This window comes from Schistocerca cancellata, unplaced genomic scaffold (genome assembly GCF_023864275.1).
Source record: "Schistocerca cancellata isolate TAMUIC-IGC-003103 unplaced genomic scaffold, iqSchCanc2.1 HiC_scaffold_642, whole genome shotgun sequence".
NCBI classification, from domain to species: Eukaryota; Metazoa; Arthropoda; class Insecta; order Orthoptera; family Acrididae; genus Schistocerca; species Schistocerca cancellata.
In genome coordinates, this window is record NW_026046653.1 from 48331 (window position 1) to 62567 (window position 14237).

The window sequence follows — 14237 nt, forward strand, 5'->3', positions numbered from 1 at the left end:
TTCTCGTCTGTTCATTGTAGTTAAGAACCGTTGGGCGTGGTTAGTACTTGGACGGGTGACCAGCTTGGAGCTCGACCTGCATTTGGCTTCTTTCATTTTGCCTTTTTACTTCGGTTTCGTTGCTGCTTAGCGTTAATGATGCTGTCCAGCACGCTGACGCCACTCTTGCCTCTCGGTACACTAAGGCGCGAATCTGTGGCCACAATAAAATGAAAGGTTCTGTCGTGTGTTTGTCGTTTTTTGGTCTCTCACAGTCGTTTCTCGCGCCTGCCCTCTACATATATGCCCGTTTCCAAGCGTCAGCTTTCGCGTCAGCCGAGCAAAGTCGAGACAAGTCGACACATGGAGACACACGATGCTGTGAAACGAAATCCGGCGACTAGCGCACTGGCTACACGGAGTGAGACGTGGGGCGAAGGAAAACTATTCGTAACGCGACAGTTCTCAGTTACGAGGATCGCGTTACGTTACGTGGAATATCCCTAGAAGAAAAATGTACGTGTCGTGCAGTGGCCGGGAATCGAACCCGGATCAACTGCTTGGGAAGCAACCATGCTGACCGTTACACCACCACCGCATTGCGCTGCGTTTCACTCACGCCGCGATGTGTCGGCTACCCTCCTGCCACCAGAGGCCGAAGGCGAAGGCGCTGTAGGCGCTCAACGCCAGGGCGGAGGTGAGCACATCTGAACGCAGTGTGTAGGTGCTGCTAGGACGATGTAGCGTAACTAGAAGCAGAACTGACAGCCGTTGAAGAAACTGCCCTTTAATTTACAGCAGCGTGATAAAAGAAATATCTAATGTGACGTACTTACTGACGATCCAGAGACGATTGAGCATATGTGTGCCAGTCCAGAAGTAGAAAGCGCGTACGTATCATAGTGTTAAGTTGGTTAGTTTGATGCTCGCCTGGAGCATATCATTGGCTTCCCGTAAGGGTGAAATGCACAGCGTAGCCGTTGATAGGGAACGGCCTTTTCTTGTCATTCGTTGTTTTCTCTGCGCCAATGTAAAAATTGATAATCAGAGTTCTGCTCGTTCTACTAAAGACAGATGGCGTCGGAAAACAACGGTGTAAGGCACCATATTTAAGCTGTGGTTCCCGAAAGTGAGGGTGGGGTGCAACCTCACATCTGACAACTCGTCTAAAATACTCTAAAAAAACGTATTTCCTTCGCACAAGAAAAAACAAGCAAATTTCGCAGTCAGGCTCTGGAGATGAAGCTAGAAACGACGGCAGCACGTTATTTGCGCTCGCACGTCAGATTGGCCGAGCGGTCTAAGGCGCCAGATTTAAGCTCTGGTTCCCGAAAGGGAGCGTGGGTTCGAACCCCACATCTGACAATGAATTTTAAATATTCCAAAACTGCCCATTTCCTTCGTGCGGGAAAGCAAGTAAATTACGCGCAAACAGGTTCGACAGATATTATTAGAGACGGCAGTGATTACGGAGCTTGCCCTGCAAGTCTGATTGCCTGGCGGTCAGAAGGAATGGAAAGCTGTTAGGAGACATGGCTTTCAGCCAGGCGACCCGGATTCGATTCCCGGTAGCCGAACATACTTTTGTTTGCTGAGTCTTGGCTATTCTCAGGGCGTTTACGTTTTCTTTGTGTTGTGCTTTTTGGGTCCAAGCGTCAAGAAAGCAAAAGTCAACGAAAACAGATACGTGTATAAATGACTGGCAGGGCAGTAACGAAGGTGGATGAGCCGGTGGACCGGGTATTGGACTGCTGACGTGGCCCCATTGCACAGCTCGTCAGCTCAGTAGGTTAGAGCGCCGTGCTGTGAACACAAAGGCCATGTATTCGATCGCAGCAAGTGCCATTTAATTTTTCTCTCGTAAAAGACAGTGCTTCCTCCAGCGAGACACTGCCATGTAAATACCAAGTGACATGCACAACAAGCAATATGTCTGCACGTTTCGCGGCGTTGTGGCTAACGGCCATAGCACGCTGAGTGCAGCGGTTCTCGTCTGTTCATTGTAGTTAAGAACCGTTGGGCGTGGTTAGTACTTGGACGGGTGACCAGCTGGGAGCTCGACCTGCATTTGGCTTCTTTCATTTTGCCTTTTTACTTCGGTTTCGTTGCTGCTTAGCGTTAATGATGCTGTCCAGCACGCTGACGCCACTCTTGCCTCTCGGTACACTAAGGCGCGAATCTGTGGCCACAATAAAATGAAAGGTTCTGTCGTGTGTTTGTCGTTTTTTGGTCTCTCACAGTCGTTTCTCGCGCCTGCCCTCTACATATATGCCCGTTTCCAAGCGTCAGCTTTCGCGTCAGCCGAGCAAAGTCGAGACAAGTCGACACATGGAGACACACGATGCTGTGAAACGAAATCCGGCGACTAGCGCACTGGCTACACGGAGTGAGACGTGGGGCGAAGGAAAACTATTCGTAACGCGACAGTTCTCAGTTACGAGGATCGCGTTACGTTACGTGGAATATCCCTAGAAGAAAAATGTACGTGTCGTGCGGTGGCCGGGAATCGAACCCGGATCAACTGCTTGGGAAGCAACCATGCTGACCGTTACACCACCACCGCATTGCGCTGCGCTGCGCTTCACTCACGCCGCGATGTGTCGGCTACCCTCCTGCCACCAGAGGCCGAAGGCGAAGGCGCTGTAGGCGCTCAACGCCAGGGCGGAGGTGAGCACATCTGAACGCAGTGTGTAGGTGCTGCTAGGACGATGTAGCGTAACTAGAAGCAGAACTGACAGCCGTTGAAGAAACTGCCCTTTAATTTACAGCAGCGTGATAAAAGAAATATCTAATGTGACGTACTTACTGACGATCCAGAGACGATTGAGCATATGTGTGCCAGTCCAGAAGTAGAAAGCGCGTACGTATCATAGTGTTAAGTTGGTTAGTTTGATGCTCGCCTGGAGCATATCATTGGCTTCCCGTAAGGGTGAAATGCACAGCGTAGCCGTTGATAGGGAACGGCCTTTTCTTGTCATTCGTTGTTTTCTCTGCGCCAATGTAAAAATTGATAATCAGAGTTCTGCTCGTTCTACTAAAGACAGATGGCGTCGGAAAACAACGGTGTAAGGCACCATATTTAAGCTGTGGTTCCCGAAAGTGAGGGTGGGGTGCAACCTCACATCTGACAACTCGTCTAAAATACTCTAAAAAAACGTATTTCCTTCGCACAAGAAAAAACAAGCAAATTTCGCAGTCAGGCTCTGGAGATGAAGCTAGAAACGACGGCAGCACGTTATTTGCGCTCGCACGTCAGATTGGCCGAGCGGTCTAAGGCGCCAGATTTAAGCTCTGGTTCCCGAAAGGGAGCGTGGGTTCGAACCCCACATCTGACAATGAATTTTAAATATTCCAAAACTGCCCATTTCCTTCGTGCGGGAAAGCAAGTAAATTACGCGCAAACAGGTTCGACAGATATTATTAGAGACGGCAGTGATTACGGAGCTTGCCCTGCAAGTCTGATTGCCTGGCGGTCAGAAGGAATGGAAAGCTGTTAGGAGACATGGCTTTCAGCCAGGCGACCCGGATTCGATTCCCGGTAGCCGAACATACTTTTGTTTGCTGAGTCTTGGCTATTCTCAGGGCGTTTACGTTTTCTTTGTGTTGTGCTTTTTGGGTCCAAGCGTCAAGAAAGCAAAAGTCAACGAAAACAGATACGTGTATAAATGACTGGCAGGGCAGTAACGAAGGTGGATGAGCCGGTGGACCGGGTATTGGACTGCTGACGTGGCCCCATTGCACAGCTCGTCAGCTCAGTAGGTTAGAGCGCCGTGCTGTGAACACAAAGGCCATGTATTCGATCGCAGCAAGTGCCATTTAATTTTTCTCTCGTAAAAGACAGTGCTTCCTCCAGCGAGACACTGCCATGTAAATACCAAGTGACATGCACAACAAGCAATATGTCTGCACGTTTCGCGGCGTTGTGGCTAACGGCCATAGCACGCTGAGTGCAGCGGTTCTCGTCTGTTCATTGTAGTTAAGAACCGTTGGGCGTGGTTAGTACTTGGACGGGTGACCAGCTGGGAGCTCGACCTGCATTTGGCTTCTTTCATTTTGCCTTTTTACTTCGGTTTCGTTGCTGCTTAGCGTTAATGATGCTGTCCAGCACGCTGACGCCACTCTTGCCTCTCGGTACACTAAGGCGCGAATCTGTGGCCACAATAAAATGAAAGGTTCTGTCGTGTGTTTGTCGTTTTTTGGTCTCTCACAGTCGTTTCTCGCGCCTGCCCTCTACATATATGCCCGTTTCCAAGCGTCAGCTTTCGCGTCAGCCGAGCAAAGTCGAGACAAGTCGACACATGGAGACACACGATGCTGTGAAACGAAATCCGGAGACTAGCGCACTGGCTACACGGAGTGAGACGTGGGGCGAAGGAAAACTATTCGTAACGCGACAGTTCTCAGTTACGAGGATCGCGTTACGTTACGTGGAATATCCCTAGAAGAAAAATGTACGTGTCGTGCGGTGGCCGGGAATCGAACCCGGATCAACTGCTTGGGAAGCAACCATGCTGACCGTTACACCACCACCGCATTGCGCTGCGTTTCACTCACGCCGCGATGTGTCGGCTACCCTCCTGCCACCAGAGGCCGAAGGCGAAGGCGCTGTAGGCGCTCAACGCCAGGGCGGAGGTGAGCACATCTGAACGCAGTGTGTAGGTGCTGCTAGGACGATGTAGCGTAACTAGAAGCAGAACTGACAGCCGTTGAAGAAACTGCCCTTTAATTTACAGCAGCGTGATAAAAGAAATATCTAATGTGACGTACTTACTGACGATCCAGAGACGATTGAGCATATGTGTGCCAGTCCAGAAGTAGAAAGCGCGTACGTATCATAGTGTTAAGTTGGTTAGTTTGATGCTCGCCTGGAGCATATCATTGGCTTCCCGTAAGGGTGAAATGCACAGCGTAGCCGTTGATAGGGAACGGCCTTTTCTTGTCATTCGTTGTTTTCTCTGCGCCAATGTAAAAATTGATAATCAGAGTTCTGCTCGTTCTACTAAAGACAGATGGCGTCGGAAAACAACGGTGTAAGGCACCATATTTAAGCTGTGGTTCCCGAAAGTGAGGGTGGGGTGCAACCTCACATCTGACAACTCGTCTAAAATACTCTAAAAAAACGTATTTCCTTCGCACAAGAAAAAACAAGCAAATTTCGCAGTCAGGCTCTGGAGATGAAGCTAGAAACGACGGCAGCACGTTATTTGCGCTCGCACGTCAGATTGGCCGAGCGGTCTAAGGCGCCAGATTTAAGCTCTGGTTCCCGAAAGGGAGCGTGGGTTCGAACCCCACATCTGACAATGAATTTTAAATATTCCAAAACTGCCCATTTCCTTCGTGCGGGAAAGCAAGTAAATTACGCGCAAACAGGTTCGACAGATATTATTAGAGACGGCAGTGATTACGGAGCTTGCCCTGCAAGTCTGATTGCCTGGCGGTCAGAAGGAATGGAAAGCTGTTAGGAGACATGGCTTTCAGCCAGGCGACCCGGATTCGATTCCCGGTAGCCGAACATACTTTTGTTTGCTGAGTCTTGGCTATTCTCAGGGCGTTTACGTTTTCTTTGTGTTGTGCTTTTTGGGTCCAAGCGTCAAGAAAGCAAAAGTCAACGAAAACAGATACGTGTATAAATGACTGGCAGGGCAGTAACGAAGGTGGATGAGCCGGTGGACCGGGTATTGGACTGCTGACGTGGCCCCATTGCACAGCTCGTCAGCTCAGTAGGTTAGAGCGCCGTGCTGTGAACACAAAGGCCATGTATTCGATCGCAGCAAGTGCCATTTAATTTTTCTCTCGTAAAAGACAGTGCTTCCTCCAGCGAGACACTGCCATGTAAATACCAAGTGACATGCACAACAAGCAATATGTCTGCACGTTTCGCGGCGTTGTGGCTAACGGCCATAGCACGCTGAGTGCAGCGGTTCTCGTCTGTTCATTGTAGTTAAGAACCGTTGGGCGTGGTTAGTACTTGGACGGGTGACCAGCTGGGAGCTCGACCTGCATTTGGCTTCTTTCATTTTGCCTTTTTACTTCGGTTTCGTTGCTGCTTAGCGTTAATGATGCTGTCCAGCACGCTGACGCCACTCTTGCCTCTCGGTACACTAAGGCGCGAATCTGTGGCCACAATAAAATGAAAGGTTCTGTCGTGTGTTTGTCGTTTTTTGGTCTCTCACAGTCGTTTCTCGCGCCTGCCCTCTACATATATGCCCGTTTCCAAGCGTCAGCTTTCGCGTCAGCCGAGCAAAGTCGAGACAAGTCGACACATGGAGACACACGATGCTGTGAAACGAAATCCGGCGACTAGCGCACTGGCTACACGGAGTGAGACGTGGGGCGAAGGAAAACTATTCGTAACGCGACAGTTCTCAGTTACGAGGATCGCGTTACGTTACGTGGAATATCCCTAGAAGAAAAATGTACGTGTCGTGCGGTGGCCGGGAATCGAACCCGGATCAACTGCTTGGGAAGCAACCATGCTGACCGTTACACCACCACCGCATTGCGCTGCGCTTCACTCACGCCGCGATGTGTCGGCTACCCTCCTGCCACCAGAGGCCGAAGGCGAAGGCGCTGTAGGCGCTCAACGCCAGGGCGGAGGTGAGCACATCTGAACGCAGTGTGTAGGTGCTGCTAGGACGATGTAGCGTAACTAGAAGCAGAACTGACAGCCGTTGAAGAAACTGCCCTTTAATTTACAGCAGCGTGATAAAAGAAATATCTAATGTGACGTACTTACTGACGATCCAGAGACGATTGAGCATATGTGTGCCAGTCCAGAAGTAGAAAGCGCGTACGTATCATAGTGTTAAGTTGGTTAGTTTGATGCTCGCCTGGAGCATATCATTGGCTTCCCGTAAGGGTGAAATGCACAGCGTAGCCGTTGATAGGGAACGGCCTTTTCTTGTCATTCGTTGTTTTCTCTGCGCCAATGTAAAAATTGATAATCAGAGTTCTGCTCGTTCTACTAAAGACAGATGGCGTCGGAAAACAACGGTGTAAGGCACCATATTTAAGCTGTGGTTCCCGAAAGTGAGGGTGGGGTGCAACCTCACATCTGACAACTCGTCTAAAATACTCTAAAAAAACGTATTTCCTTCGCACAAGAGAAAACAAGCAAATTTCGCAGTCAGGCTCTGGAGATGAAGCTAGAAACGACGGCAGCACGTTATTTGCGCTCGCACGTCAGATTGGCCGAGCGGTCTAAGGCGCCAGATTTAAGCTCTGGTTCCCGAAAGGGAGCGTGGGTTCGAACCCCACATCTGACAATGAATTTTAAATATTCCAAAACTGCCCATTTCCTTCGTGCGGGAAAGCAAGTAAATTACGCGCAAACAGGTTCGACAGATATTATTAGAGACGGCAGTGATTACGGAGCTTGCCCTGCAAGTCTGATTGCCTGGCGGTCAGAAGGAATGGAAAGCTGTTAGGAGACATGGCTTTCAGCCAGGCGACCCGGATTCGATTCCCGGTAGCCGAACATACTTTTGCTTGCTGAGTCTTGGCTATTCTCAGGGCGTTTACGTTTTCTTTGTGTTGTGCTTTTTGGGTCCAAGCGTCAAGAAAGCAAAAGTCAACGAAAACAGATACGTGTATAAATGACTGGCAGGGCAGTAACGAAGGTGGATGAGCCGGTGGACCGGGTATTGGACTGCTGACGTGGCCCCATTGCACAGCTCGTCAGCTCAGTAGGTTAGAGCGCCGTGCTGTGAACACAAAGGCCATGTATTCGATCGCAGCAAGTGCCATTTAATTTTTCTCTCGTAAAAGACAGTGCTTCCTCCAGCGAGACACTGCCATGTAAATACCAAGTGACATGCACAACAAGCAATATGTCTGCACGTTTCGCGGCGTTGTGGCTAACGGCCATAGCACGCTGAGTGCAGCGGTTCTCGTCTGTTCATTGTAGTTAAGAACCGTTGGGCGTGGTTAGTACTTGGACGGGTGACCAGCTGGGAGCTCGACCTGCATTTGGCTTCTTTCATTTTGCCTTTTTACTTCGGTTTCGTTGCTGCTTAGCGTTAATGATGCTGTCCAGCACGCTGACGCCACTCTTGCCTCTCGGTACACTAAGGCGCGAATCTGTGGCCACAATAAAATGAAAGGTTCTGTCGTGTGTTTGTCGTTTTTTGGTCTCTCACAGTCGTTTCTCGCGCCTGCCCTCTACATATATGCCCGTTTCCAAGCGTCAGCTTTCGCGTCAGCCGAGCAAAGTCGAGACAAGTCGACACATGGAGACACACGATGCTGTGAAACGAAATCCGGCGACTAGCGCACTGGCTACACGGAGTGAGACGTGGGGCGAAGGAAAACTATTCGTAACGCGACAGTTCTCAGTTACGAGGATCGCGTTACGTTACGTGGAATATCCCTAGAAGAAAAATGTACGTGTCGTGCGGTGGCCGGGAATCGAACCCGGATCAACTGCTTGGGAAGCAACCATGCTGACCGTTACACCACCACCGCATTGCGCTGCGCTTCACTCACGCCGCGATGTGTCGGCTACCCTCCTGCCACCAGAGGCCGAAGGCGAAGGCGCTGTAGGCGCTCAACGCCAGGGCGGAGGTGAGCACATCTGAACGCAGTGTGTAGGTGCTGCTAGGACGATGTAGCGTAACTAGAAGCAGAACTGACAGCCGTTGAAGAAACTGCCCTTTAATTTACAGCAGCGTGATAAAAGAAATATCTAATGTGACGTACTTACTGACGATCCAGAGACGATTGAGCATATGTGTGCCAGTCCAGAAGTAGAAAGCGCGTACGTATCATAGTGTTAAGTTGGTTAGTTTGATGCTCGCCTGGAGCATATCATTGGCTTCCCGTAAGGGTGAAATGCACAGCGTAGCCGTTGATAGGGAACGGCCTTTTCTTGTCATTCGTTGTTTTCTCTGCGCCAATGTAAAAATTGATAATCAGAGTTCTGCTCGTTCTACTAAAGACAGATGGCGTCGGAAAACAACGGTGTAAGGCACCATATTTAAGCTGTGGTTCCCGAAAGTGAGGGTGGGGTGCAACCTCACATCTGACAACTCGTCTAAAATACTCTAAAAAAACGTATTTCCTTCGCACAAGAGAAAACAAGCAAATTTCGCAGTCAGGCTCTGGAGATGAAGCTAGAAACGACGGCAGCACGTTATTTGCGCTCGCACGTCAGATTGGCCGAGCGGTCTAAGGCGCCAGATTTAAGCTCTGGTTCCCGAAAGGGAGCGTGGGTTCGAACCCCACATCTGACAACGAATTTTAAATATTCCTAAACTGCCCATTTCCTTCGTGCGGGAAAGCAAGTAAATTACGCGCAAACAGGTTCGAGAGATATTATTAGAGACGGCAGTGATTACGGAGCTTGCCCTGCAAGTCTGATTGCCTGGCGGTCAGAAGGAATGGAAAGCTGTTAGGAGACATGGCTTTCAGCCAGGCGGCCCGGATTCGACTCCCGGTAGCCGAACATACTTTTGTTTGCTGAGTCTTGGCTATTCTCAGGGCGTTTACGTTTTCTTTGTGTTGTGCTTTTTGGGTCCAAGCGTCAAGAAAGCAAAAGTCAACGAAAACAGATACGTGTATAAATGACTGGCAGGGCAGTAACGAAGGTGGATGAGCCGGTGGACCGGGTATTGGACTGCTGACGTGGCCCCATTGCACAGCTCGTCAGCTCAGTAGGTTAGAGTGCCGTGCTGTGAACACGAAGGCCATGTATTCGATCGCAGCAAGTGCCATTTAATTTTTCTCTCGTAAAAGACAGTGCTTCCTCCAGCGAGACACTGCCATGTAAATACCAAGTGACATGCACAACAAGCAATATGTCTGCACGTTTCGCGGCGTTGTGGCTAACGGCCATAGCACGCTGAGTGCAGCGGTTCTCGTCTGTTCATTGTAGTTAAGAACCGTTGGGCGTGGTTAGTACTTGGACGGGTGACCAGCTTGGAGCTCGACCTGCATTTGGCTTCTTTCATTTTGCCTTTTTACTTCGGTTTCGTTGCTGCTTAGCGTTAATGATGCTGTCCAGCACGCTGACGCCACTCTTGCCTCTCGGTACACTAAGGCGCGAATCTGTGGCCACAATAAAATGAAAGGTTCTGTCGTGTGTTTGTCGTTTTTTGGTCTCTCACAGTCGTTTCTCGCGCCTGCCCTCTACATATATGCCCGTTTCCAAGCGTCAGCTTTCGCGTCAGCCGAGCAAAGTCGAGACAAGTCGACACATGGAGACACACGATGCTGTGAAACGAAATCCGGCGACTAGCGCACTGGCTACACGGAGTGAGACGTGGGGCGAAGGAAAACTATTCGTAACGCGACAGTTCTCAGTTACGAGGATCGCGTTACGTTACGTGGAATATCCCTAGAAGAAAAATGTACGTGTCGTGCGGTGGCCGGGAATCGAACCCGGATCAACTGCTTGGGAAGCAACCATGCTGACCGTTACACCACCACCGCATTGCGCTGCGCTTCACTCACGCCGCGATGTGTCGGCTACCCTCCTGCCACCAGAGGCCGAAGGCGAAGGCGCTGTAGGCGCTCAACGCCAGGGCGGAGGTGAGCACATCTGAACGCAGTGTGTAGGTGCTGCTAGGACGATGTAGCGTAACTAGAAGCAGAACTGACAGCCGTTGAAGAAACTGCCCTTTAATTTACAGCAGCGTGATAAAAGAAATATCTAATGTGACGTACTTACTGACGATCCAGAGACGATTGAGCATATGTGTGCCAGTCCAGAAGTAGAAAGCGCGTACGTATCATAGTGTTAAGTTGGTTAGTTTGATGCTCGCCTGGAGCATATCATTGGCTTCCCGTAAGGGTGAAATGCACAGCGTAGCCGTTGATAGGGAACGGCCTTTTCTTGTCATTCGTTGTTTTCTCTGCGCCAATGTAAAAATTGATAATCAGAGTTCTGCTCGTTCTACTAAAGACAGATGGCGTCGGAAAACAACGGTGTAAGGCACCATATTTAAGCTGTGGTTCCCGAAAGTGAGGGTGGGGTGCAACCTCACATCTGACAACTCGTCTAAAATACTCTAAAAAAACGTATTTCCTTCGCACAAGAGAAAACAAGCAAATTTCGCAGTCAGGCTCTGGAGATGAAGCTAGAAACGACGGCAGCACGTTATTTGCGCTCGCACGTCAGATTGGCCGAGCGGTCTAAGGCGCCAGATTTAAGCTCTGGTTCCCGAAAGGGAGCGTGGGTTCGAACCCCACATCTGACAACGAATTTTAAATATTCCTAAACTGCCCATTTCCTTCGTGCGGGAAAGCAAGTAAATTACGCGCAAACAGGTTCGAGAGATATTATTAGAGACGGCAGTGATTACGGAGCTTGCCCTGCAAGTCTGATTGCCTGGCGGTCAGAAGGAATGGAAAGCTGTTAGGAGACATGGCTTTCAGCCAGGCGGCCCGGATTCGACTCCCGGTAGCCGAACATACTTTTGTTTGCTGAGTCTTGGCTATTCTCAGGGCGTTTACGTTTTCTTTGTGTTGTGCTTTTTGGGTCCAAGCGTCAAGAAAGCAAAAGTCAACGAAAACAGATACGTGTATAAATGACTGGCAGGGCAGTAACGAAGGTGGATGAGCCGGTGGACCGGGTATTGGACTGCTGACGTGGCCCCATTGCACAGCTCGTCAGCTCAGTAGGTTAGAGTGCCGTGCTGTGAACACGAAGGCCATGTATTCGATCGCAGCAAGTGCCATTTAATTTTTCTCTCGTAAAAGACAGTGCTTCCTCCAGCGAGACACTGCCATGTAAATACCAAGTGACATGCACAACAAGCAATATGTCTGCACGTTTCGCGGCGTTGTGGCTAACGGCCATAGCACGCTGAGTGCAGCGGTTCTCGTCTGTTCATTGTAGTTAAGAACCGTTGGGCGTGGTTAGTACTTGGACGGGTGACCAGCTTGGAGCTCGACCTGCATTTGGCTTCTTTCATTTTGCCTTTTTACTTCGGTTTCGTTGCTGCTTAGCGTTAATGATGCTGTCCAGCACGCTGACGCCACTCTTGCCTCTCGGTACACTAAGGCGCGAATCTGTGGCCACAATAAAATGAAAGGTTCTGTCGTGTGTTTGTCGTTTTTTGGTCTCTCACAGTCGTTTCTCGCGCCTGCCCTCTACATATATGCCCGTTTCCAAGCGTCAGCTTTCGCGTCAGCCGAGCAAAGTCGAGACAAGTCGACACATGGAGACACACGATGCTGTGAAACGAAATCCGGCGACTAGCGCACTGGCTACACGGAGTGAGACGTGGGGCGAAGGAAAACTATTCGTAACGCGACAGTTCTCAGTTACGAGGATCGCGTTACGTTACGTGGAATATCCCTAGAAGAAAAATGTACGTGTCGTGCGGTGGCCGGGAATCGAACCCGGATCAACTGCTTGGGAAGCAACCATGCTGACCGTTACACCACCACCGCATTGCGCTGCGTTTCACTCACGCCGCGATGTGTCGGCTACCCTCCTGCCACCAGAGGCCGAAGGCGAAGGCGCTGTAGGCGCTCAACGCCAGGGCGGAGGTGAGCACATCTGAACGCAGTGTGTAGGTGCTGCTAGGACGATGTAGCGTAACTAGAAGCAGAACTGACAGCCGTTGAAGAAACTGCCCTTTAATTTACAGCAGCGTGATAAAAGAAATATCTAATGTGACGTACTTACTGACGATCCAGAGACGATTGAGCATATGTGTGCCAGTCCAGAAGTAGAAAGCGCGTACGTATCATAGTGTTAAGTTGGTTAGTTTGATGCTCGCCTGGAGCATATCATTGGCTTCCCGTAAGGGTGAAATGCACAGCGTAGCCGTTGATAGGGAACGGCCTTTTCTTGTCATTCGTTGTTTTCTCTGCGCCAATGTAAAAATTGATAATCAGAGTTCTGCTCGTTCTACTAAAGACAGATGGCGTCGGAAAACAACGGTGTAAGGCACCATATTTAAGCTGTGGTTCCCGAAAGTGAGGGTGGGGTGCAACCTCACATCTGACAACTCGTCTAAAATACTCTAAAAAAACGTATTTCCTTCGCACAAGAAAAAACAAGCAAATTTCGCAGTCAGGCTCTGGAGATGAAGCTAGAAACGACGGCAGCACGTTATTTGCGCTCGCACGTCAGATTGGCCGAGCGGTCTAAGGCGCCAGTTTTAAGCTCTGGTTCCCGAAAGGGAGCGTGGGTTCGAACCCCACATCTGACAATGAATGTTAAATATTCCAAAACTGCCCATTTCCTTCGTGCGGGAAAGCAAGTAAATTACGCGCAAACAGGTTCGAGAGATATTATTAGAGACGGCAGTGATTACGGAGCTTGCCCTGCAAGTCTGATTGCCTGGCGGTCAGAAGGAATGGAAAGCTGTTAGGAGACATGGCTTTCAGCCAGGCGACCCGGATTCGATTCCCGGTAGCCGAACATACTTTTGCTTGCTGAGTCTTGGCTATTCTCAGGGCGTTTACGTTTTCTTTGTGTTGTGCTTTTTGGGTCCAAGCGTCAAGAAAGCAAAAGTCAACGAAAACAGATACGTGTATAAATGACTGGCAGGGCAGTAACGAAGGTGGATGAGCCGGTGGACCGGGTATTGGACTGCTGACGTGGCCCCATTGCACAGCTCGTCAGCTCAGTAGGTTAGAGCGCCGTGCTGTGAACACAAAGGCCATGTATTCGATCGCAGCAAGTGCCATTTAATTTTTCTCTCGTAAAAGACAGTGCTTCCTCCAGCGAGACACTGCCATGTAAATACCAAGTGACATGCACAACAAGCAATATGTCTGCACGTTTCGCGGCGTTGTGGCTAACGGCCATAGCACGCTGAGTGCAGCGGTTCTCGTCTGTTCATTGTAGTTAAGAACCGTTGGGCGTGGTTAGTACTTGGACGGGTGACCAGCTGGGAGCTCGACCTGCATTTGGCTTCTTTCATTTTGCCTTTTTACTTCGGTTTCGTTGCTGCTTAGCGTTAATGATGCTGTCCAGCACGCTGACGCCACTCTTGCCTCTCGGTACACTAAGGCGCGAATCTGTGGCCACAATAAAATGAAAGGTTCTGTCGTGTGTTTGTCGTTTTTTGGTCTCTCACAGTCGTTTCTCGCGCCTGCCCTCTACATATATGCCCGTTTCCAAGCGTCAGCTTTCGCGTCAGCCGAGCAAAGTCGAGACAAGTCGACACATGGAGACACACGATGCTGTGAAACGAAATCCGGCGACTAGCGCACTGGCTACACGGAGTGAGACGTGGGGCGAAGGAAAACTATTCGTAACGCGACAGTTCTCAGTTACGAGGATCGCGTTACGTTACGTGGAA

General features: G+C 50.0%; 14 non-coding genes across 14 annotated transcripts; 7 read left to right on the top strand and 7 right to left on the bottom strand.

Moving 5' to 3' along the window:
* Nucleotides 1-505: 505 nt before the first annotated feature.
* Trnag-ccc (transfer RNA glycine (anticodon CCC)) lies at nt 506-577 on the bottom strand. Its single transcript has one exon. It is a non-coding gene; the product is annotated as a tRNA-Gly (tRNA).
* Nucleotides 578-1260: 683 nt separating this feature from the next.
* Trnal-uaa (transfer RNA leucine (anticodon UAA)) lies at nt 1261-1344 on the top strand. The gene has a single exon. It is a non-coding gene; the product is annotated as a tRNA-Leu (tRNA).
* Nucleotides 1345-2470: 1126 nt separating this feature from the next.
* Nucleotides 2471-2542, bottom strand: Trnag-ccc (transfer RNA glycine (anticodon CCC)). The gene has a single exon. It is a non-coding gene; the product is annotated as a tRNA-Gly (tRNA).
* A 688-nt stretch (nt 2543-3230) lies between these two features.
* Nucleotides 3231-3314, top strand: Trnal-uaa (transfer RNA leucine (anticodon UAA)). Its single transcript has one exon. It is a non-coding gene; the product is annotated as a tRNA-Leu (tRNA).
* Nucleotides 3315-4440: 1126 nt separating this feature from the next.
* Nucleotides 4441-4512, bottom strand: Trnag-ccc (transfer RNA glycine (anticodon CCC)). Its single transcript has one exon. It is a non-coding gene; the product is annotated as a tRNA-Gly (tRNA).
* A 683-nt stretch (nt 4513-5195) lies between these two features.
* On the top strand, nt 5196-5279 carry Trnal-uaa (transfer RNA leucine (anticodon UAA)). The gene has a single exon. It is a non-coding gene; the product is annotated as a tRNA-Leu (tRNA).
* Nucleotides 5280-6405: 1126 nt separating this feature from the next.
* Nucleotides 6406-6477, bottom strand: Trnag-ccc (transfer RNA glycine (anticodon CCC)). Its single transcript has one exon. It is a non-coding gene; the product is annotated as a tRNA-Gly (tRNA).
* A 683-nt stretch (nt 6478-7160) lies between these two features.
* Trnal-uaa (transfer RNA leucine (anticodon UAA)) lies at nt 7161-7244 on the top strand. The gene has a single exon. It is a non-coding gene; the product is annotated as a tRNA-Leu (tRNA).
* A 1126-nt stretch (nt 7245-8370) lies between these two features.
* On the bottom strand, nt 8371-8442 carry Trnag-ccc (transfer RNA glycine (anticodon CCC)). Its single transcript has one exon. It is a non-coding gene; the product is annotated as a tRNA-Gly (tRNA).
* Nucleotides 8443-9125: 683 nt separating this feature from the next.
* Nucleotides 9126-9209, top strand: Trnal-uaa (transfer RNA leucine (anticodon UAA)). Its single transcript has one exon. It is a non-coding gene; the product is annotated as a tRNA-Leu (tRNA).
* A 1126-nt stretch (nt 9210-10335) lies between these two features.
* Nucleotides 10336-10407, bottom strand: Trnag-ccc (transfer RNA glycine (anticodon CCC)). The gene has a single exon. It is a non-coding gene; the product is annotated as a tRNA-Gly (tRNA).
* A 683-nt stretch (nt 10408-11090) lies between these two features.
* On the top strand, nt 11091-11174 carry Trnal-uaa (transfer RNA leucine (anticodon UAA)). The gene has a single exon. It is a non-coding gene; the product is annotated as a tRNA-Leu (tRNA).
* A 1126-nt stretch (nt 11175-12300) lies between these two features.
* On the bottom strand, nt 12301-12372 carry Trnag-ccc (transfer RNA glycine (anticodon CCC)). Its single transcript has one exon. It is a non-coding gene; the product is annotated as a tRNA-Gly (tRNA).
* Nucleotides 12373-13055: 683 nt separating this feature from the next.
* Trnal-uaa (transfer RNA leucine (anticodon UAA)) lies at nt 13056-13139 on the top strand. The gene has a single exon. It is a non-coding gene; the product is annotated as a tRNA-Leu (tRNA).
* The last annotated feature ends 1098 nt before the right edge of the window (nt 13140-14237 follow it).